This window comes from Carettochelys insculpta, chromosome 6 (assembly GCF_033958435.1).
Source record: "Carettochelys insculpta isolate YL-2023 chromosome 6, ASM3395843v1, whole genome shotgun sequence".
NCBI classification, from domain to species: Eukaryota; Metazoa; Chordata; order Testudines; family Carettochelyidae; genus Carettochelys; species Carettochelys insculpta.
Genome location: NC_134142.1, coordinates 82334767 through 82358858, shown reverse-complemented (window position 1 = coordinate 82358858; position 24092 = coordinate 82334767). Strand labels below are relative to the sequence as shown.

Here is a 24092-nt window from a genome sequence, read left to right as displayed (position 1 = left end):
AGCTTAAAACTATGACATTTCTTTGGGCGAAAACCTGAAATATCTGTCTTTGTGTCACTGAATATCAAAGAGCAGCTGATATCCAATGTAAACATTTGAGAAGCATTTAGCCCCTGAAGAAAGGCTGTTGAAGTGTTCCGCAGTTCTTGAGTCCTCATTTGAAGTCATAAATACTTGTGACACTAATAACTTCATATTAAGGGACAAGCTGAAGGATCAGATCTACTTAAGAAACGAGATCCTGTTCTCATCTGAATGTTGACAGTACCTTGAAACACCATGCAATTAAACAAACGGTGAAATCCTGCTTTGTGCTGCACAGGTCTGTTAAGGAAAAGATAGTCCCTCACATCTGTACACTACACCATAGGTAAGCAATTAAGGCAGTGTCTCAGAGTGCTAGGAAGAAGGCTTAGTGTCTGTAGGCAATAAACTGTGGTCAGTCTGCATTTTCTCTCTTCCTCACATTACCTGGGTTTGATCCAGTCTGTTCTACAACAGCCACCATATGCAGGAACCTCCATCATTCCGTGCCGTCCTCCCTGTCATGTGTTTCTATTAGATATGGGCAGTTTTACAGTATGTGGGAGAGAAATACAGCTAATACTCTATATTTGCAGAGTTGTGCCTAAAGAGGGTGGCTTTCTGGAATGTTTCTTTGGGACTGGACATGCAGCATTCATGACTGCATTATGTCAAGGGAAATATTTAAATAGCCACCTTATTTTCAAACCTCAGCTCTCTGGTATTGGGACTGATGCTTCCTCTGTTCTAGGAAAATCCAGTACATTTTGGCTGATACCAAAACAATAATCAATAATGCTGTGCAGATCAGGAGAGGCTATTTACAGCTCTGGATCTGCGTGGAAGGACAAGAGGACTCTCATTTACCTGTCCCTGTCATCTGGAGGGAAATATTTCATGTGGTTCTGTTTGGAAAGCTTTGTTCACTAGGCAATAAAGTTCTCCATTCAGTTTATGGCACACAGTTTCTGTATTTCAGATACAGAAATGAATGAAAGTGTTAATCCATAGTAGTGCTGACTTATAAAGTCTCCTGGCCTGAACAGAAATCTCCTGTTGGAGTAAGAATGAATGAATGAATGAAAGGAGGCTGGTATTTGATGGAAAAAATGAACAGCTATGCAATGAAACAGTTATAAATATTCAAAACACCAGTGTTCAGCTGATAACATTGATGCAATTGAGTAATTTGAATATATTGGCTATGGCAAGTGCTAGCTCTATTGCCTTTTTGTGGTTTCTGTCTTGAACATTTTTCAATAAATTAATTTACTGTTTTTTGTACCTCCAGAGTGCCTTCAGGTGCGTGTAATTCAAATTTAATGGGACCATTTATCTAACATTAAACCCTAAATCAGTTATGCTTCCAAGGCCCATTGGAATTAATCTCCATTGAATTAATCTCATGCTGTATTGTAGGTGTGGCAAATATATCCAGTGGGTGAAAGGAATCTGTACCCCATAAGTACAATAGATCCTGCAGTAGCAAGCTGTGAGTTGTCACTGCACTTAATTTCTACATAAGAAATTTTGCACTTGATTATGCTGTGGAAATGTGGAGCAATTCCACTGAATTCAGTGGTGGTAAGACATTTATTTACACTAATAATGAAAGAAGAATTTGGCTCATTATGTTCAGTCTGGAAAATGTAACAAGCAAAAATTGATATACAAAAGAAATCACTCCTAGGCATTGATGCCCAGTAAGGAAACCTATGTAAATGCTAATTGAATTCTTGCTCTATCAATACAAACACCTGAATGTCTTATTAGTAGTCGGATCTGCAGTTCATTACTGCACTGAGCCTCTTCAAAGACAAGGCATAGTTAAGTATAGAAACTGGTGAAAGAGAAGGTGAAGTACAGATATAGAAAATTAATTGTAAAAATCTCAAGAAATGCCATCAATAGAAGTTCAAAAAGTAGCATGTGGTGGGTTTGAAGATTGGTTTAAGCCATCAATCCTGAGTAGCTAGGCTTTTTTTTTTTTTCTTTAATGTATTAGAATGGCTGAAAAATCTCACCACCTGCCAGCCTGGTTTATAGCTTTAGCATAGGACCCTGAAATTCTTGAATTGCCAAATTTCTTATTAAAACAAATGTGCAAGGACTGTAGAACTACAGCAAGTGTGCATATCAACCATCTTCCAGAAACAATAGGGGCAAACTTTTAATCTTTGCAGAACTGGGATACAGAAGCAAACTATTGGTTTTTTTTGTTTTTTTAATAAAAATAAAAAAAGATCATGGGGTGTTAATGATGCATGTATAGACAGGATCTCCATTTAAGTTTGTCTTCAGCATTCAGGATCTGTCTGGCTTTTCTGGACTTACTCTGTTTTGGGTCAAAAAAACAATATGTAAATGGAAAATTTCTGTGGGGACAAATGATCCCATACCTACCACTTGAAGGGCTTCTTGTACCTTCTTCTGAAGCTGCTGTTACTGGCAGCTTGCGATGATAGTTTATGTGAGGCCAGGTCTGCCAACAGGAGGGGCGACAAGGGAATCAGCTGCCCCCCAGGACCAGCATTTCAGAGAGGCCTGGAGCTCTGGCTGAAATAGCGGCGGGCTGCAGCAGTGCTGCTCTGGCTTCCGCTGTTGGGGAGTGTGAGGAGGGGTAGCACAGCCGTACAGGTGGCTCTAGGGCTGACTGCCCTAGGCCCCACCCCTTCCAGGCACAGAGCCAGGCTCCACCCCCTACCTTGCTCCAGAGCCAGCAGTGCCTGTGGGTGTCACTGCATGAGGAGAAGGACCATAGTGTGATCCAATATGGTAGTTTTTATATTGCTGTTTGTTCTCCTATGTTTTATCTAGGTGAATTGACTAATTTATTATTCATTTATGCTGAGCTGTAAGAACTCCATGAATGCTTTTGGCATTATCATACCATCTGTTAAGCACAGTACTTCCTGTACTTAATCACCTGGCTATTTTTGAACGTTCCTGGGACATCCCAGTAGAATGTACCTTCTGTGTCTTAATATTGCACAGATGATAAAGCTGCAGAATGCAAAACCAAAATGGTCATTGACAGCAACTTCACGCATCTGATGAAGCAGGTCTTTGCCCACGCAAGCTGATGCTCCAAAATGTCTTTTAGTCTATAAGGTGCCACAAGACGACTTGTTGCTATTGACAGCTTGAGCGCTCCCAAACACGTGGTAGATGGGTCAGCTCAAGTGATGCTTAACATAGGAACTTTGAAGTATCATTGTGTTAGCACCAAAGGGATTAAGGTTCCCGAACAAGCTATACTTGTTTCTCTGGGGACAACTTAACTGAGCCAATTGCTCTTATAACTTCAGTGGAATTACACTAGGGATGAATTTTATCTATTCCGATATGTCTTAAGAGCTGAGGCACTAATCAGTAAATATCTGGAAACTTAGAAGCCCCATAGTTCGTCAGTAGTTTACCCCATTTTGCTTTATATTTCTCCACACACACAAATTAAGAAAATGCTAACAGCCCTGATTTTAATTTCTTGGCTTTTATAGCTGTATATCACTATTCATTTTTGTTAAAAATTGTTTTTTGAGCTCAATAGCAAATATTTATACACTGAAGTACAAAACTGATCTCATAGTCCTGGTGCTAAACCCCTCCTGAGATCCATTTACAATACCTATGCACTGAAGAAAGAAAATACCTTGAAATGTGTGCTGTTTTATTCAGACTGCTTTATGGTCATCTGAACCAAACAAATTGCAGTGTTCATAGTTTCATTGACATTTTTTTAATAATCTAATTACCACTACTGCTCAGAAAAATTGTGTTTGAGAGAGAATACATAGTTGCAAACATGGTCGATAGGATAAGTGGAGTCAAAAAGCTTTACGACTGTTACTGTACTTTCTTTAGGGGTCACCTTCAATGGCTTATGAATCAATTTTAAAATGTATTTTTCCTCTGACTCCTTTGCTGCAGGAGGGGCTGCACTCCCTGAACAAAATCTGTGCTGTGGATTTGGTCAAGTGGCTGCATGCATATATCCAGTTACTGTATCTCAGCTTTGCTCTTGCTTGTCCTGACTTGTTGCTGATCTTGGGATGTGCAGGTTCCTGCTGCCTACATACGACACAAATAGCTGGGCTTTGGTAGTTCCAGTGCACTGGGACCACTCACAACCATATGAGTATGAGTGGATTTCACCCACAAGGATACATTTTCCAACCCCAGCATTCAGTTACAGATGTGCAACCCTTGCATACCTGTGAACAATTCTAAAACCTCTATACTGACCTGTTAGAATTTGTCCCCCTGGAGTTCGTGGGTACTGGATATGCTAACTCTTTCATACATGCACATAGATACTAATATTTTTAAAGTCTGCACCCACATGTACTTGCAGAGGTCATATATACATGTTCACAATTTTACATGCATGCAAGTGGAGTTTGGGTAGACAGTGAGCTGAAAACGTGGTCCTTTAGTGAATGATTTATACTTCATTCCATGAAACTGACAGTATGGCAGTTTGGGACCAAATTCACACTTGAACTCATTGGATGTCCACCAGATATAAATCTGAACAGTATTATCCTTTGTAATAGGGCTTTCCTGTTTGGTCACCCTAAGACTAGGTGTTGGAACTTTGTAAACTAATAGGTGAACTACTAGACACACATACTGGTAGATGGATTTTGTTATTAGCAACTGGGACACAAGAGGGTTTGGAGCATCCATTTGGAACAAAGAGAACTAGAAACTGAGAGAGAGGAGGAGGCCTTGCAGGGAAAACTGTATGTGCAGTCAAACTTCGGCTAAAGTTATTGTCGCTTGTTAAATTACCAATAAATTCCCAGTGAATATGTTCATCTGAACTTTCTTTATGCTGTTCAGAGCAGGATGGGGATTTCATTGACACTCAGCTACTCCTGTTCTAAGTGTTAAATACTGATTTGAAAATGTGACAAGGTTTTTGTATTTTTAGGTTAATATGGTAAACATATTTTCTGGCCCGGTGTTGGTAAGAAGCACCTGAGCACTGAGCAGTGCTACTGCTGCATATTTTACAGGTTTGTTGAAATAAAAGCAAGTGGCTCATTTCCTGTTAGGTGTTTTGAATTCTCTTTCATCAAGTGTGTTATCCTGAGGCATATGTTTCTGAAACTGGAGCATTTACAATAAAAACTTCCCTCACGTTGTTCATTTGTCCAAATGTCCTAAAAAAAAAAAAATCTCACTTGAAATGAGATGTTGATTAGTTTGATTCATGTATCCTGTCTGATTTCTTATCATATGTTATACCATAATGGTAGGAGCCCCTGTCGCCTATCTTTCCAGCACACATGGCATCATGCTGGGGAGTCACTCTGAAACACCAATCTGGTCTCTTAGACATCAATAAAAAATAATGTGTTTTGTTTTATTGATTTCAATTTTCTTCAATTATCAACTTTTTTGTAATTATGATGACAGGGAAGACTATCACTTACCTTGTGAATGAATATTATATTTATGGTGTAAATGAACAAATGCTTAGATGTGGAGAGATGAGCAAGAGGCAAGAAGACTAGAGAGCTCTAGACAGAAGTGAAAAGAGTGATATAAAAGAAAATATATCAATATAAAATAGTATGAGGCTAGCCAAAGGGGTGACCTTACAACCTTGTATAAAACAAACAGGAAACTTTTTTTGTATAAAACAAACAGGAAACAGTAATCGAGACCCTATTAAAGATGCAAATGGAAAGTCTCTTCTTTTGCTCTTTTTTAAGGGCTAAAGATGGGCAAAACATTTTCAGGCTGTTTTATGTAGACCAAGACCAAGCAAGTTATTAGAAATGTATGTTGTAGAGCTACCACGAGAGCCTGATATTGATTTAGAAGATATTAAAATGGAAGAAGTGCAGGAAAAAGCCACTGGTAAATTTAAAAATGGGATAGCAGCCGGAGAGGATAATGTTACTGGAGAGGTGCTTTAAGCAGGTGATGAGACAACTCTCCAGACTGTACCTTTTTTTTTTTTTTTGGTAGAAAATGGAATGAAGGGGGCAGGGCAACATGCTAGTGGAAGAGAGGCCTTTTTTCACCCCTTATTGGAGACATAGCTATGCCGACGTAAGATCCTGTTCTAGACCAGCCCATAGTCTCAGACTATTTCTCGGTGACAGATAAGTCATGTACAGAGATGTTTTTCAAAGATAGGTAAGGTTAGCCACAGGTGACTTGTGCAAGATCCCCCAACACATCAGTGCTGATCAGGTAATAAAACTTGGGAGACTGGATTTGTAGCCATGTACCTTGCCCATTAGGAGAAACTATGACATTCCTATTCCTCCTGTTATAGGAAATGAGCATGAATATGTCTTCACTGCAGTTAGCCTAAGCTTGTGTAGGTAGGGCTGGGTTAGCCTAGCCTAGCCTGACCTGGCTAGCTAAGCTTGAGTGGAGTGATACCTGTATAATGGAGTCCACAATGGAACTGGACTAGTATTTGAGCTGGCATGGACATCCCATAAACTATCCTATGGTTCTTAAGTGTGTTGAACTGGTCTGCTCTATGAATACATTGTCTCTGCCCATCTAAGGAGCTGTTGTCTTTGGTAGCAATGTGAGGACAATATTTTATGTAAATGTCTTTTAACTGGGATTACTAATCTATTATTTTAGATGGTTCCAAAGGCCAAAGCAAACTGTATATGACAGCAAGAACTTTTAATGAGAATATCATTAAGGAATTCAGGCTGTAAACTATTGACTAGACTGACTTCTCTGGCTCTTTTCTTTCTAGTCCATTAATTGTAGAAAATGTCATTGTGGGTACGTATCCCCAAACTCTGAGTCTTACTTCTGTCACACCACAACTTTACCAGAAGGCTGGGGTCAACTTTGGCAAACTGGCAGCACGTAATTTTTGGATGCATCTTTATTTGAATGTCTAGTAACTGCAGTAGATATGGAGCAGGGATATGGGGTTAAAATGCAGTGTGGAAGAAGAGGAGTAGACAAGAAAATACAGCCCAGGTGGAATTGTGAGCTAGGATTGAAGGACTAACCGCACCAGATTTGATTGGCCTGAATTCTCAGTGAAGAGTATGTGGGTTGCCAGCCTGGGCTGAAAAGCTCAAGCCATGGTTAGAGATTTTTCTGTGCATATGTAAGAGATGTTAGGGGCAACATCTGGACTAGAGACTGAGCTAACACTGTAGAGAAGGCATATCCAAGTTGTTAACATTATAATGTGCTGGATTTTGGTAAAGAGAGAAAAAGAGGAAAAAATTCACTGTTCTTTTGTTTAAATAGGATGAATTTAAATGCTTATTTTGAACATCTCAATGTCTTAACGCTTGATGTGTGGCTCTAAATCTGCGCAGACCTGACATAGTGGCTAAGATAATTTTAGCACTGACTTCATGTTTCCTTGCTTTAAAAGTCAGGACTGTAAATTTTTTTTAGCAGGCTTCTGATATTTATAGCACAAGAGCTAGAAACATTATAAAATGTGCTACACCCTTCTTAAAACACGTGATGGAGACTGGCAATGCGAAAAATATTAAGCTGTCATTACATCCAAGGGAAAGTTTGTTGGCAGCTAAGGCTTTATAGAGGGGAAAGGAAGAAAAGAAGGTGTTGTAAGAGAGTGAAGTTATCATCTGTGTCTGTGCCTTTAACCTCTAGATATCTGAATTCAGATCCTAGTTTAGATCATAAGTAAAAATGGAGTTCATGATCTTATTTTAGTCACTGTTGAACACTTTGTCCATGTTACAAAACTTCCCCAGTGCTAGGTACAACTAGCAACCTCTGATCAGAAGAGGCCCAAGGGGGTGGGGAAGCTGTGCTGCAGGGCAGGTTTGGAGTACGTGTGTACAGCTTATGTGAGTGGAGTGTTTGCCTGCCCTATACCTGGCTACAGACTTGACTTTTCTGAGTACCCAATTTAGAAGTATAAAAAAGTGACTTATGAAGATAGGATACACTGTAGTTACTTCCAGTAAACCCTCGAGAAATGCACAACCAAGTTGCGCATGTCTCCAGTTAATATGACAGGTTCCCAGGTCCCAGAAACCCTGGGGAGAAGGGAACCAGGCTTCCCCCTGGTTCCCGTCTTCCTGCCACTCTGGGAGCCAGGAACCAGGCAGTAGCCTGGTTCCCATCTCCCCTTGATTTGCACAGAAATTCAAGTTACGTGGGGGTTGCAAGAATGCAGCCCCTGCATAACTCTAGGGTTTACTCTATTTTTGCAGTGGAAACAGGATGATCCATTTTAAATCAACGTAAGTGGAATTTTGAACTATAAAATACCCATTTATTAAAGCCTATATGCTTGAATGTATTTGAAATATGATCTCCATTAATCCATTTAAAAATGTGATCTTACTGCAGAAGGAATCATAACTGACTATTTAATCACATGTCTCATTTCACTTACACTCCTTATAAATTTCTTTTTATTGTTCTTATTCTGTTGGGTAGGTGGGCTCAGACTCCACTTTCTTTTATTCTTTACAGGAAGATCTCCTCTTATGGAGACAGTCGCCAAAGTGTAAAATCTGTCAGTTCCTATAATCTGTTTATGGTCTAGTTATATCACCTTATGCTCATTGTTGTTAATGTATTCAAACTTTGCTTGGTGGCTAAATGCAAGTATCTGGGGTGAATGCAGGCATATACCAGAAAATCCACACCCAAAACTGAATGCACAGGCAGTAGTTGCCCATCTTTCTTCTGGTCCTTCTAAACTAATGGAGAGTCAAGAGTTCTGCATCTGCTGTTTGGTCTGCTGTAGACTTACTGTTTGACCTTCAGCAGATCCTGTTGTTTCTCCTTACATCAGTTTCCCCGCCTATACAGTGATGATACAATAATACCAACACCTCCTGGGCAAGGATGCAAGATTTTATTCATGTTCTGTAGAATGTTTTGAGCCCATAGGATTAAAGGTCCTACAGAGAACTAAGAGGTATTCTTGATGTTTTCTCCCCAAGCTAATTAAGCAGCTGTTTTTATAGAGGTTACACAGTTCCTAGCTTGTATGGTAAGTTCATGAAGCAGGTAACCAGCATGGTAGCACAAAGGCAGACAAAACTTTAGTTAGGAGGTCTGTTAAGTTAATTATTTTTCAAATAAATACATACTGAAGATTTTTGCATGCTGGGTTTATTGACACTGGCTAACGCTAGGGGAAAGATTGTGGTGTGTAACTCTTGAATAACCCCAGGTAACAAAGATTTATCCTTTTCAAGTCCATGTTTTAGTCTTCTACAACTACACACGCATTTACATGAGACATAGTCTTAGGGGGGTAGCCGTGTTAATCTGTAGCTTCACAAAGAACAATCAGTCCTGTAGCACCTGGAAGACTAACACATTTATTAGGCCATGAGCTTTCATGGGTAAGATCCACTTCCTCAGATGATTGAGCTCTCTCTTACCACCAGCTGAACTAATTTCAGAGTAAATGGGAATAAAAAGAAACTTCCTCACTTCACTTGACTGAATGTTCTATTGAGTAATTCCTTTAGCTTTACAGTAGTGATATCAGAACGGGTTAGATGAGGGAGTTGAAATGTGAAGTGATAGAGTCCCAAGTCTGGACCCAACTAAATTCTTAGGCTGGGAATGTGGCCTAATGTGCATTGACTTCATGGTGATGGATGGATTTACACCAGCTCGGGATCTTGCCTTTCTTTGTGTTTCAGTGAATGAGTAAAATAAGCTCACAAGAAAAATACAAGGGTTCCTTGTAATATTAGGGGAGAAGAGCATGGAAAATATTAGCCATTTGTGACTCCCATCCTGTGTTTACTCTATTACAATATGCACTGGGCATTTTAATTGTGTAACTTACTTGCCCTTTGCATTCTTTGACCTCCTTGTAGTTTTTGTGCTGACATGAGCTTGAAGATCTTGCAGCCATAATAAAGCAAAGAAATTACTGTGTATTTAGTGTGGAACTTCTTGTGCAGTCCAGCAAGCAGATGGTTATCTCAAAGCCAGCTGATGGTTATCTCAAAGTATTCTCCTGGCTTTTTACAACTTTCTCTGGCTTTTGGCAAATTCCAGGATGACAGTGGTAGGTTTCCGCTTACTCTCTTTCACCTGAATGGGCAGAGGGAGTTGATGGTTAGTGACGAGACCACAGAAGCAGGCCAGCTGTTTGCTTGTTATTTGTTTACAAGCTATTTTCAGATTTTTGGAATCTTGTTTTCCTTTTTTTTTTTTTAATTAGGATTTCAAGTAATTTCCTTTAAAATTAGTGATTATCTACTACTCCACATAGTCTGGAAATCTTATGCAGGGAGCGTCTGAAGTAAAAAGGGAATAGTTGCCACACTAATCCAGGGTCTTAAAAAAAAAGTGTGGCTACAAATAATCTAAACTATTTCCCCTCCCCCATACCATTCTTGCCTCCCCTCATAGAATAGGTTCCGCTTTGGGCGAAATCATGCAAGGTGCTCAATAAACAAAACACCTACCTAAGTCAACAAAAACACAGTTCAGGGTTTAGTCTTTTAACTTTGCTCACTCTATCTTGTAATGGTACAGTCTTTCCAAACCATTAACCTCAGTTCGAAAGGTTTTCCATAGAGCCATGTCATCTGGTTTAAGTTTGCCCATGTGTGCTCAATGCTGTCTGTATTTCCATCCAACATCCTCTCAGTGCAGAGGTTTCTTCTCTATCAATGTTTAATTGTAATGGAAGTTGTGTGTTGTGCATTAAGGGGATTGTTATGACATGGGGACAGAGGGCTTGTATATAGCACTTACAAAAACTTTGTGACCATCTTGCAGACTGACGTTTTCTATCCACAAAACAGACTCTGGCAATGAAAGTACAATCTTCTTCCTCACTGTCCCATTTTTGTGCCTCACTCCTAGCCTCTGACTGAGAAGATCTCAGCAGTGTGAAAGTACTAACTGATACTACTAAGAAGGATGCCAATTAATGCCATCACCAGTTGTGATCGTGCTTCTGTTGTCCCCAATTCTCTCCCCTCTCCATTCCCATAGCCATGGAGTAAGAACACACACAGGCCATAATCTCATTGGTTGTGACTTTTGGTCATTGTTTTCTGAGTAAAATTTTCAAAAGCAATTTAGACTCTTCCTTCAGTAGCCCTTTCCTAAAGTGACATAGGCATTTCTCAACCCAAAGTCTCAGAAAGAGTCCATGGGACTCCGGCTTCTGAGTATCTCAGTTTACCTCAGTCTGAATGTGATCACTTATCCTGGAATTATCAGGAACCTATAATGCTGCAGGGGAGCCTGATGGGTTACCACACTAGTTATTTCAAATACTGTTTTTCCCTCTTGGAAAAGTTCTTATAAATGTCACTCAGCAGTTAAAATCCTGCTTGCTTTAACCATGTACAGGGCAGAAGGAAGCCCTTTGTACTCCAGATTTACAAGAACAGAGGACTGCAAGGGATCTAACTGTTTGCCTTCCTGCAAACATTTAGAATCAGCAGCATATCCATCCACCTTCCCAGAACCTTTACCCGCTCCTGTGCCCTCTTCGGCACCATCCTATCAAACATGGCAAGTATTACCAGGGAAGGACATATACCAGATGATGATCATTTGTATTGGAAGCATTTTGCAGAGTTGGCCCATTATAGTAAAATCAAAACTGTGTGGAAGCATGCTATGTCACATTGCAGTGTAATCCTGCAACCCAATAACTTCAGCCTTGATTGTTGTTTAACATGACTTACAGTAATGAAATGCTAGGTTTAAATTTGGACCATGGCAATACCTTTATTTTCCTTGGGCAGATTATTTATAGAACATAAATAGTGGTATTGGTGGAATACCTCCCAGGCTCAGACAGAGCTGCAGTTCATTAAGGCAAAAGCTTAGAAGCCCAGGAAGGGATGGATGGATGGATGGATTCAGGGAGCATCCATATATGTGCAGAGTCCTTTGGATTCTCAGAGTTTGTACCTGTTAAAGTTTGTATCCAGACACATTTGAAGTACTGTGGTCTACTGTGGTAACTCAGGAACACGAGGCAGCGAGGTGTGACGGGGAACCAGGGATACCACAGCACTCTTAGGCTAGGTCTACGCTTGCTGCAGAAGATCGAATGCTTAGGTTCGATCTGCCGATGTGCCGTTTTGTGCATGCTTGAAACAGCACCTTCTGAGGTCAGTGTCAACCCCGGAACTCCTTGTGAGCTTGCGAGGATTAAGGAATGCCATGGGAGAAGCGCTCCCGTCGGCATTCTGCAACGGGGACAGGGACGAAAATCAATTTTTGGTATGTAATGGGCGTACCTAAAATTACATAGCAGCCGTTGATATTCAAGGTTAAGTGTAGACCCAGCCTGAGAGAATGGGAGTAGAGAGGTGCTTTGATTGTTGTGGATTGGATGCAGACTCTACTGAGTTTTTGTATAGCATTGGTGCAGCAAACGGGATTGGTTCAGCATGACCCCTACTGAAGTATATTGGCCTTTGCATGATTCTGAAATTAGCTTTTGGTTTCCTGTGGGCACTTGCTCTAGTACCGGATGTTACATACCCTGTATGTGGCTCTTTATAAAACAATGTGCAACAGTGTACTGCTCTTAGTGTTTCCCAAAATTGTTTGTCTAGTCACTTATGTATCCAAAGTGATTAAAGAAAGATTTTTCCTGGCCAGTGTCTAGTCAAAATGTTAGCAAGGTAAGGGTATTATAGCAGCTTAAACTCCAAATTTAGTTCTTCCTTATGGATGGATTTAATTTCTGGTTATTTATGTACTGAATTTTTCTTCTCTTTGGCTGCTTGTGCAGAAACGTGCTTGGATAGTGGTTTGGTTTTTTTTTCATTCTATTCATTTTGTCCTCTACTTGCACTGACAATTTTGTTTAGTCTGGAGATTTTAACATCTCCATACACTTGGACTGACATATTTTACTGTGAACTTAACATGAATTATCATTATTTCAAATTGCTACACCAAATACATACTGGCTATGTCTACTCTTGCATTCCTTTTTCCAAAGATGCATGCAAATGAGGGAAATCAAAAATGCAAATGAGGTGCATATTTACATAGATGGTGCCTTATTTGCATATTCTTTCAAAAGAAGAAAAGCCATGTAGACACAGCTCTTTTGAAAGTAAACCCTACCTTCAAAAGAACCCTTCTTCCCTTTTTTAATGGGAAAAAGAGTTCTTTCGAAGATGGAGCTTACTATTGAAATAGCTGCATTTACGATGCTTTTCTTCTTTCGAAAGAATATGCAAATGAGGCACCAGATATGTAAATCTACACCTCATTTGCATGCTTCTTTCAAAAGAGGAATGCAAGTGTAGACACAGCCACTGACTTCCATGGTTATGCTGATTTAGACAACTGATCTTAATTAGTAGCCAATTTAAAGCTTAAACATCTTGGTTGTTTCTGTTAATCCCTTGCCTTCAAATTACTGTATATACCATACTTTATAATGGAATGTTTACAGATATCCAGAAACTCTCTCACTCTTGTAGCAATGTGGTCAGAAATGTTGTTGCTGATAAGTACTGTGGCTGTAGAGTTCTGTTTAAACTACAAAGGACTAAGGCTGGAGCTAGTAAATCTATAAATAACCAATTAAATAATTTTTTCTGATGTTAGTAAAAGCAACCTCAGCATCTGAATGAACTCTCTGCTCACCACAGGCCTTGATTCACAGTCTACTGAAGCCAAAGGAAGTTTTTTCTTTGACATCAGTGGGTTTTGGATCAGGCCCAAGGGTAGGAAGTAGCTCTTGCTTTTTCTGGGGTCTGTCTCTTGGTACAACTATAGTTGGACAGGATTTTAACAATTGTAGGGTTCCACATTTAATATATGGTTAGTTCAATTCTTAATTATATCAGTGAAGTCAACAGGGATGCTCCAGGTTGGCACAGGCGTATTTCTGTGTGTGCTTGGCTGGGCTCTTCAAACTATCAGCCCCTTAAGCTCCAAGCTTGTTCTAAAACTTAGCCTGATGCCCATCTCTTTGTTTTTCACTGCCGAATTCATCACTCTGGATGAGCTGCCCTGAGAAACAATGTAAATAAATCCTCAACTGAGAGATGCAGCATCTCTAACTGTTCAGTGAAAAAGGACAGTTTTGCGTAATCGTTCTTCTGATCACAACCCATGCTCTAACCAACTCAGTTGCCACATTTCCTGCTTTACTTTGTAAGGAAGAAGAGGTCCTAAGAAAGGAAGCTTGGGTTGGTTGATATTCAGTAATTGTTCACCACGCTCTCATTGTATTCTATAAAGGGGTACTTGTCAAGTTGAAAATCCTGTAATTTCCTGTTCCACATTCTTAGCTAAAGTGAAAAGTTCTTGTAAGAGATTCTTCCTTGGCAATTAGCAGTATAGGCTCTTTGATACAAATTTCAGCAGGCCTGATTTAATCCAGCAGAATGCAGTACTAACATACCAGAGCCTATATGCTTCCTTCTACCTTTTTAACTGTTCACTGTTGACATGTCTCTCTGACTGGAAAAATAAGATGGAGTTCTGAGTAACAAAAAGCATTACCCAGAGCAGTTCTGCAGACTGGGTACCGTGTTCAGAGGCTTGGCTTGTGAATTTTGTTTGTTTTTTTGTTTTAAATAACGCTCTTATCTTAGGCTATGTCTGTGCAACAGCTGCACCAATGCAAATGCGCTTCTGAAGATGCTGTGAGCCAATAGAAGAGAGCTTACATGTTGGCTGAATAACTTCTGCTGCAGAGGGAAGTGCTGTCCCCAAGGGTTCTTACATCTGTCTAACTTGTGTCATTCAGAGGTATGGATTAGTCACATCCAGGTGACATAAATTATAATGTGTCGCGTAGACCAAGCCTTCGTTATCTTGGATTTTGATAGTGCAATTAATGATGTGTGAAAACCAGGACTCTAGAATGTTTTGTTTGTTTAGTAGTGCTCTGAAGGCAAAGTCTCCTTTTCTGTCTGTGTCAGTGAGGAGTGCATTGGCCAAGTGTATTTACACTCTGTGGTTGTACTGGAAAAGCTAATAAATGTTTACGGTATCTGAAAATGGTGGGCCAGATTCTGTCTTGTGACGACTGCATAGGGCTTTCATTGAAATATACGAGACTGATGCCCATGCATTCATCCAATGCGAACTAGATTTAGTATTGAAAAGTTCTGTACAAGTCTATACTTTATAGTCTGAGACACATGGGTAATAGGTTAAAATATCCAGGTCCTGTAGGGAATGAACTCTCTGTGTGTGCATTTGTAATAAACACTGTAATTGTTTACATATTTGGGCATCTGTGTCAATGTTGTGGGTGGGTGTGTGTGTGTGTGAGAGGGAGAGGGAGAGAGAGACAGAGACAGACAGAGAGGTTTGTCGATACATCAGTGACTCGGTAGCTGTCACGAACATATGGTCTTTAATGATCATTTGTTGGGAAAAAAAAAAACAAAACCCTAAGGCCTTTCTATTCATGCAAAACCAGGTTAGTCTTTCATTACAACTACTTGAGGAAGATTCATTTTTTTACTAGATTTCCTAGTGGAAAAAAACTCTGAAATAATTTCTGGCTTCTTTTGCCTGTGTATAAGGTTGGGTCTCATATTTTTGTTGCTGATACATGGACTTGTTGCTTTTTTCACAGGTTATTCTGCAGGATAATGAATGTGCTGCATGTCATTTTCTTTTTAACTGATTCTCTTTTTGCTGGGACTACAAGTGATAAAACTTAAATTTCCTATGCCCTTGTAGAAACTCGGAATATCCCCTAACTTCTATGTATGCACATGTGGTTTTTTTTTTTGGTAAAACTACAAAAGGTCAGAACTCCCCTAAGGGAAGTGCAGTTCCTAAATTAAGATAGATTGAATTTGTTAGCAGAAGGGTATTTCTTGCCTCACAGTCAAGACACAGATAATGTGTTGTAATGGAAGAAGATACTGAATTGGCACAAGGTAGTTGGCCTAGCACCATCTGCAAAGCCTGTATTCCAATTTTCTGCTGTTGCCATGGGCTGCAGACTCAGACAGGAAATCATGGTAGGATGGGAAGGGATCCAAAATATACACAACTAGTATAAGTTTGCAGTTAAAAGAGAGTGAGAGAACGGGCTATCTGTTCTACTGAACAAGCAGTGCAAAGTAAATCTAGGGACTTTTTTTTTTTTTTTGGTCTCTTTATTTTATATGCCAGTTTTTAAAGCTTGAATTTTTTCCACATTAAGCAATATTTGTGTAATTTCAAGTGATCCGTTTATATGTAATGTATATAAGGCTTCAATCATGACTGTGTTACTCCAGTTTTGTTCTGCCATGACCCCACTGAATTAGTACAGTTACAGTCACCTAAATGGGAGTAATGTAGGTACAAGTCTTGCAAGTCCCTACGAGGTATAAGTGAAGGGCACAATGTTCCTATGTTTTGTGAGCCTAGGCTCTTCCTGGGCACAGTTAAGGGTGAAAGCTGGGAATCATCTTCCATTAACTAAAATGGGATAAATCTCAAGCCCTCTCTGTCCATTTCCTTGCTCACCAGCACTCAGGATAATACAAAGCAGAGAATGGGTGTATCTGAGGAGACAAGGCCTTAAATGCATCATGGTCTTGCAACTTTCTCCTTTTAAGTTTTGCAATCACGCAGCAATGCTCCTAATATGGGACTGAGTGCCCCTGCACTCACAGGTCTGCCTATCACTTCTTGTTTTGCATGCTCAGCACCTGCACTGGGCAGCATGAAACCTATGATGTCAGTTTATTTTATGGCAAAAAAAAAGCTGCTCTGTATTCACAGTGCCCCCTTTTCACAGAATCTCAGCCTCTAGGTGGAGGGGGTGGAAGGGAGAGGGGGAAGTTTCCTGAATGCACTGCAGTTGTCAGTGCCAGTTTCTTGAAAATGTGGGGCCAGGTAACCAAATTTCCCATTCGTAAAGGGATGTGCCTTTTTTTTTTCCCTTCCAAATCCTGCTTGAGAAGTTACTACATACAAATGGAATCACTGGGATGGGGGGAAGAAAAGGGATGTTTCATGTGCTTTGCAGATGTGGCTTTGGAAATCTCAAAAGACTTCCGTATTTTGGTAAAGTTTCCAGCCTGGAACTTCAACACGGTCCTGTTAATCTTTTAACTTGCCTCTCATAAATCCCTTCATATGCTTGCTAATTATCGAAGCTGATGCTATTTAAGCCAGGGTTTTCTAACCTCGAGATGCTGAACTTATGATCATTCATGATAACACTTTGAGCTGTCATGCTGAGGACCCACAGTCTCAATCTTGAGCACGTTTGGTATGAATCCAGACTATAAGCCAACCCTCTGATATTTCCTACTGGCTGTATAATAAAGGCTTCACTCTATTAACACTTCTTTGAATTTATACCATATGGATGATTTAGGAATTTGGGGAACCTGGGTAACATCTGAGATGACAACTTTTAGAGCACATTCAAGGATCCAAAAATTCCATTAGTTTTACTGTGCTGGGGGGAGGTGAGAGGGAACGCTTAAAGTCAGTGCACTGCCTGAAGTATTTTGGCTTCCTTATGGACCACCAAGGTAGGAAAGGAGATTTTTATCTGAACCATTTTTTTTCAATTGCAGCTTCATTTCTCAGATAGGAAAAGAGACATGCAGATAACATTGGCTATTAGATGTTGTATGATACCTGGTAGTAAACCAAATGCAGTACTGCTTAATTTGAAATTATTTCTGATTATATGATGTGATTTCAGACAAATCTCAGAGGACAGCTAATAACAGAAGAGGACAGGAAGCTTATGAATGGTTTTCGTTTATAGCTGTGAACTTCTAGATCTCAGTAGACTTCTTTTTTTCTGGATATCATAGTTTTTTGGTTTTTGTTTTTCCACAAGGAAAATACTTTCAGATTTGCTGTCAGTATTCTGGTGGTACGTTGGTAAAACTGCCCTTTAGAGTCTAGGGTATGTCTATGCTTCCAGGAGGATCGACGCGTTCAGGGTTGATCTCCTGGGGTTCAGTTTCATGTGCCTAGTAGAGACACACAAAACTGAGCAGTCTGGGATTGGCAGTCAACCCTCGTACTCCTCACAATAGCGAGGAGTAAGGGAGGTTGATGGGAGAAATTCTCCTGTTGATCGCCCTCTGTGTGGATGGCCAGGTAAGTCGACTGTAGGTAAGTCAATGCTACCTACACAACTGCTGTAGCTTAATTGCTTATTTGCAATCAACTGAACTTTCTAGTGTAGGCCAAACCTTTGACCAGGATCTGTAGACAGTACAATTGCCGGTGGTAAAATTCCTCTGTCCCCCACTGTGCTGGCATCCAGTGCAAGTGAAAGGTATGGCTAAATGTCAGTAGGAACCGTCAGTGACAGCAACAGGTCTCTTTTGTGGTGATCTGTGGTTTCCTTTGTTCTCAAACTGAAAGCACAATAGGATCAATGACCATAGCTATGAGTCAGTATCACTAAAATTCCAAGAAATGCAGCCAATGACTGCCCATGGCTGGAGATAGGAATGTATGTTCTTGAGCATCAGAAGCTGGAGCCTCAAATGTATGGGTGGTTTTTTGCTTCTGAAAGCTCAGAGTATCTCTTAACTGCAGTGAGACATAAAGCACAGTCATATTCAGATAACAAATTGCATCATTTGCAAAGTTTCCAGTGTGTCTTTAAAAAGTACAACTGTTTAGCTGAGCGCTTCATTTAAAGTTATCCCCATGAGGCAGTTACTGACAGGTCACTGGAGAGTTAAAAAATTCTCTACTCAGTTTCTTCTCTACAGAGAAAAACATAAAATAATAATAAAAGTGGATTTAATATACATGAGGGAGGTCTGGATTGATGTGTGATTAATGGTCTCCTTCCACAGTACAAATGCAGCTTCGTTAGTGGGTTTTTTTTTGGTTTCTTTTTTTTTTAAGTGGGGCAGGGCACTAACTTAACCACAACAACTTTGCCTATATGGGCCCCTCTCAATGAGTTTCATCTTTGATTGAGAGGAACTTGTAAGAGTTTGAAGGTTGTTTATTCTCCAACCCCATCACATTCTTAATCTCTTCAGTAAATTTCAATTTTTGCTTGGTTTATGTAGGCAAATAATCTCAGTGAAGTCAGTGGAGCTATTCCTCTGATTATGGCACAGACTGTGTGTTGCCATTGCCAGATATTGCCAGTTGTGATGGTAGTTTTCGTGAGGGGAACTTGAATGCTAGGAACTGTATTGAAACAAATGAGTCAAATATATATATAATATTAGGCAGTCATGCGATCCTGAGCTGGATTTGATTTAGGAGTGGTGTCAGTTGAGCCAAATCACATTTGCTCAGTGAGCTGGTATTTTTTTCCAGGTGGATGCCTCTGTGTCTTGCAGAATCTTGGCTTTCCTTTAAAAGTGTCCAGGCCTTATCATAAAAATAACCCTTTAAATGTGAACCGTGTGTAAACTAATGTAGCAACATGTGCAGAATCAGCTGGTAGTCTAGTACAGTAATTCATTCTGAGAGGGATGGACTGATCCTATTCCTACCAAGAACACTGAGCAGGAGCCCAATGATGATAGTTGCACTTTGTCAGCATGATTTCGCTGCTGATGAAATGTCCTAAGAGAGGATGATCGTATTAAGCAAACGCTGAACAGTCTGCTGTGAATTGCAGCTGATCCCATCATCAAGAAGGAGGGAGTGTATTGTCACTTATACATTCCCAATCTGGTCCCTGCCTGAAGGTGAGTTCTGTAGATTTGCTAGTTTTTTGAGCCATCCAGTCCTTCTGAGATTTCTGTGATCACATTTATTTACTTTTTGGCTCAGTCATCTTGGTCATCTAATGATCCAATTGAAAATATGGTTAAATATGAACAATAGTTGGGACTTCAGAGCATTTTAGTTCTGACAAAATTGGTGACTCTGCGTGTCTTACAGTGGTACTGCTATAGCAGCACAGCTGTGCTCTTGTAAGGTGTGCAGTGTAGAAATAACCTGAGTAATCATGGGCCAAATTTACCCCACTGGAAGTCCAATGAATTCTGTGAGTTTACAGAAGGGATGAATTTGGTCACTTAGCTACATTTTGAAATGAAGGTCCAAGTTCTGATCTCAGTTATGTGGCTGTAAATCTTAAGTAACTAACTCATTTTGTTGGGTTTTTTTTTTTTTTTCAATGTTCTTGGTTTTTTTTTTTTTTTTTTTTTTTTTTTTAAAACTAAAATGATTCACTTGATGAATTGACGGAAGCATCCTTCAAATCAATAGATAGTACATGTTACACGCAACTGTCTTATATGCTGATACTTCACCCTTGATTGGGAATAGTAATAGGCTTCTCTTTCTGCTGTTACCTGACAAAGGAATAGCAGGAGCCACTGGAGGGTTTTAAGTGTGAATGTCTTGTTTTTTCTTTTGTGGCTGCAATGAAAGAGAAATGTACAAGCTTACACAAAGTAGCTGCCTATTTTGCACAAAAGTTAGCATGACATGGAAAAGAATCCATTAATCATTTATTTTCCCTCTCAACTGATAACACAGTTTGGTAGGAATTACTATTATTTGAAAGATTTCCTGCATTTGTTCCACAGAGCAGGATGTTAAGTCTTTCATCTACATATTCAGTTACTGTCTTGTGTTTTCTGGCTACTACTTTATTTGGGATTGGCAACTTTGGCTGTCAGGAGGACTGATCTTGCTAAGGTCTACTGATATCTGGTCAAAATACATGGCTTTAGTCCCTCATCCACAACCATTGCAGGCAGGCCCACTGAAGCGGGAGGACCAGCATTTCAAATTTGGCAGCGGTAGCCAGAGATCTGGGCTCCTTTGAAATGAGGCGGGAACGCTGTGCCCAACTGTCAGGGAGTGGGGAGAAGGGCAGGGCAAGCATGACAATCTGGGTTGGCATTGAGGGCTGACTGCCCTTGGTCCTGACCCTTTCACTCTTGACCCTGCCTCTTCTCCCACCTTGCTCCAGGGTCTGCTGATTGCAGGCACTGTTCTACTTATTTAACTCTCCAGTCTTCACTGGATATGCTCATACCAAGGTAACTTAGCCTCCCTCATCTTGTCTTCATCTGGAGAAATCTACATTAGGCCCCTTGTCATCTTATTTTGTTTCCTATCATGAAATGTCCAACTATTTGACCACATGGGTGTTTTTCATTTTGTGTTGGAGAGAGTGCTGATTGCCTTGCCTGTGGCTGCTTAAGAGTCAGGTCAGCCAGGTTACAATTTTATAAACTCTGCCTTTTACTTTCATTGGCATCTTTGTGCCTCCAAAGAACCAGGGTCAACTCCCACTCTTGCACTAAGCAGCTTCAATACAGTACCAGGCTTCACTTAAGAGGGCACCATTGTTAGCAGCCATTGAGCCTGTGTATTTAAACTCTCTGCTTGGGATATCCATCATGGTGAGTCCTCCTTCCTCAGTTATCACAGCTTTGATCTTATCAACGGTCATGCTAAGTCCTGCCTGCTCAATACTGTGTAGTTGCTATTCAGGGTTGGCTTTCACGCTCTCTCAATCTTCTGTGCCGATCACTAAATCTCCTGGGAACAGCATGTTCCAGGATGGCTCTGGTCGTTCTTACATTTGTGACAGCCACAAACCAAAAGGTGCTCAATGCTGGCCCTTGATATAGGCCAGCATTTACTGCAGTGTCTCCACTGTAGCTCCATTTAGTTTTGAGTATGGTAGTCACTCCATCATGCATAACCTGGATAAGACCAATATGTCCTGCTGGCGTTCCTCTTTGTGGCAAACTCTGCCAAACTAGTTCTCTTGGTAGGAGGTTATACTCTGTCTCCAGGTCCACAAAGATGATGCCTAGCTGCCATCTTTTCTTTCCTCCCTGACTTTCTACACAAATACTTTAGTGCAAATATGGCATCAATTGTGCTCAACCCTGGCAAGAATCCATACTGACCCTTCCAAATTTCAGCAGTTCCATGCAGATGCTTTTCAATAATTTCCCATATTTACATAACATGCCACATCAGCTTCCAGAGATGATAACACAGAGGGTACTATCCTCTGTGCTTTAAACCTGAGCACCACAAAGCTTTTGTTCTATTCATCTGGCATTTCCCTTTCATATGAAGGGTTACAGGTTACGAGCAAATTTAAATTGATGTTTCAGTAAAAAGATTCATGCTGTAAGATTCTGAAGCCTTTTCAATCATATTATGGAAAGAAGGAGGTCAAATAACTGCTTTCCCTGTGACATTTCACGTCAAGTTATTACAATGCTGACATGTTACGTTTCTGTTCCACCCATTCTGATCTGCATCTCCCTACCTCATTCAGTCTCCCCTGCTGTTCCTGCTCTTGCCTCTCCCCTCAGCACTTCATTCACATTGCCTGAAAATAGTGAATTCATGGAAGTCAACTGCTGATGCACAATTTTAGCTATGCCAATTGCATATCTAAAATTGATTTTTATCTGCAGTCAACTTCCATGTCTGTCTACACAGCAAAAGGTCGACTTTCCTTATTCCACACCTCTCGCAAGGAGTACAAGGGTCGATGTTGGCCCACTGGGAGCATCATTTCACGCAACCCCGGAAGATCGACCCTGAGAGCCACACTTCAGCAGAAGCTCAACCTACTCAGGGTCAATCTTTCAGGGGATTTGATTTCACATGTGTGCAAAATGACACTCCCAGGGATCAACGTTGACCCCTGTACTCCTCATGAGAGGCAAGGAATCAGGAAGGTCAACTTTCTGCTGTGTAGACAGGCATGGAAGTCAGCCATGGATAAAGCAACTTTTAGCTATGCAATTGATGTAGTTAAAATTGCTCATCAGCATTAGACTTCTACGTCTAGTACAGACATAGCCATAGAAGAAAACCTCCCACCTTTGGGTTCCCCAAAGCATCCTGTCTCTTTTCAGATCCTATGTTCCCTGGGGCAGAGGCTTGTGCGTTCTTGAACATCATAACCCTATTGCTGCCTGTACAAAGAGTACAACTACTACTTTTAAGACTAATTTTGAGTTGGTGGAGGTGAGACAGGCCAATCTGCTGCAAAGTCTGTTTTCTTTGCTCCTGCTGGGACCCATTGCTATCAGCTGTTCCTGCAAATGCCAGTTTGGGTTTACTCTCTGTCCACCCTGTGAGAGAGCATATTGTTCCTTTCTAGGTGCTAGAAAAGAACAAGCCTGGACCAGCATCTTTATTTCTGTGTAAGGGTGCAATCAGATTTGTGGTCTCCAATACACAGTAGTCCACAAACCCAACCATCCCAATTAAACATAATTGCCAGTAGAAGTATAGGAAATAAACCAAAATGATATCTCTTGAGGATTGAATTAATTTTTTTTTCCTTTAGAGAGAGGTATGTGGCTTGTACAGCAAATAGCTGAAGTCAATAGAGACATGCTAAGACTTGAATTGATTTTTTTTTTTTGCTAGTGTCCCAGGGATTGTGGGACCAGCTGTGACCTTGATTAAACATAAAATGAATTGACTGTGGATTTACACGGGTGTAAAAGAGGTTCATTGCGTTTCCACAACTCGTAGTGTTCAGTAATAAAACAGCTGTTCAGAATTTCCAGTTAGCTGCTTTGGGGAACCATTATCCTTTGGCATCAGCTTGCTTTAATGCTGGTAATCAGCCACTATTTGGAACAACATTTGTATAGAGCAAGCTGTGGTGTTTGAAGAGGTTAAGCATCATTCCAGTATCTGACTGCTCTAAATGTTCAGGCTATTCAGACATAAAAATATATTTTTATGAGCACTGAGTTTTGTGCTTTGTTTTTCACAGCTTGTAACAAGTAAAGAGACAAGGGGCATTGCTTGGGAATGCAGACTTCCTTGCAATTAAATATCCACAGCTGGCCCATGTCAAGTGGCTTGGACTTGTAGGGCTTGGGCTGCAGTCTGGGCTTCCAGAGCTCAGGCTCAAGCATAAGACCAAACATCTACACCACAATTGTACGACTTGGTAATCCAGCCCTGTGAGCCTGAGTCAGATGGCAGCCACTGGTGATTAATTGTAGACATACTCAGAGTCTGGAGAGTATGCTTCAGATTTGCTAGTGTCCAGGGCATGTGTATGTGTGCCCAGTGACGTCACTAACCTCAGTGAGTTTGCATGGGTGTAACCAAAATAGAAGTTGGCCCATAGTTCCAAGGTTTTTTTTGTTGAAAGGAGATATGATTAATTTGAAAGAGACATAAAAGACTTTTGTGAA

At 40.4% G+C, this 24092-nt stretch overlaps 1 protein-coding gene across 1 annotated transcript in view; it reads left to right on the top strand.

Moving 5' to 3' along the window:
- Nucleotides 1-24092, top strand: part of ABTB2 (ankyrin repeat and BTB domain containing 2) — a 199593-nt gene that overhangs the window by 2023 nt on the left and 173478 nt on the right. The gene's annotated exons all lie outside the window — the stretch shown is intronic.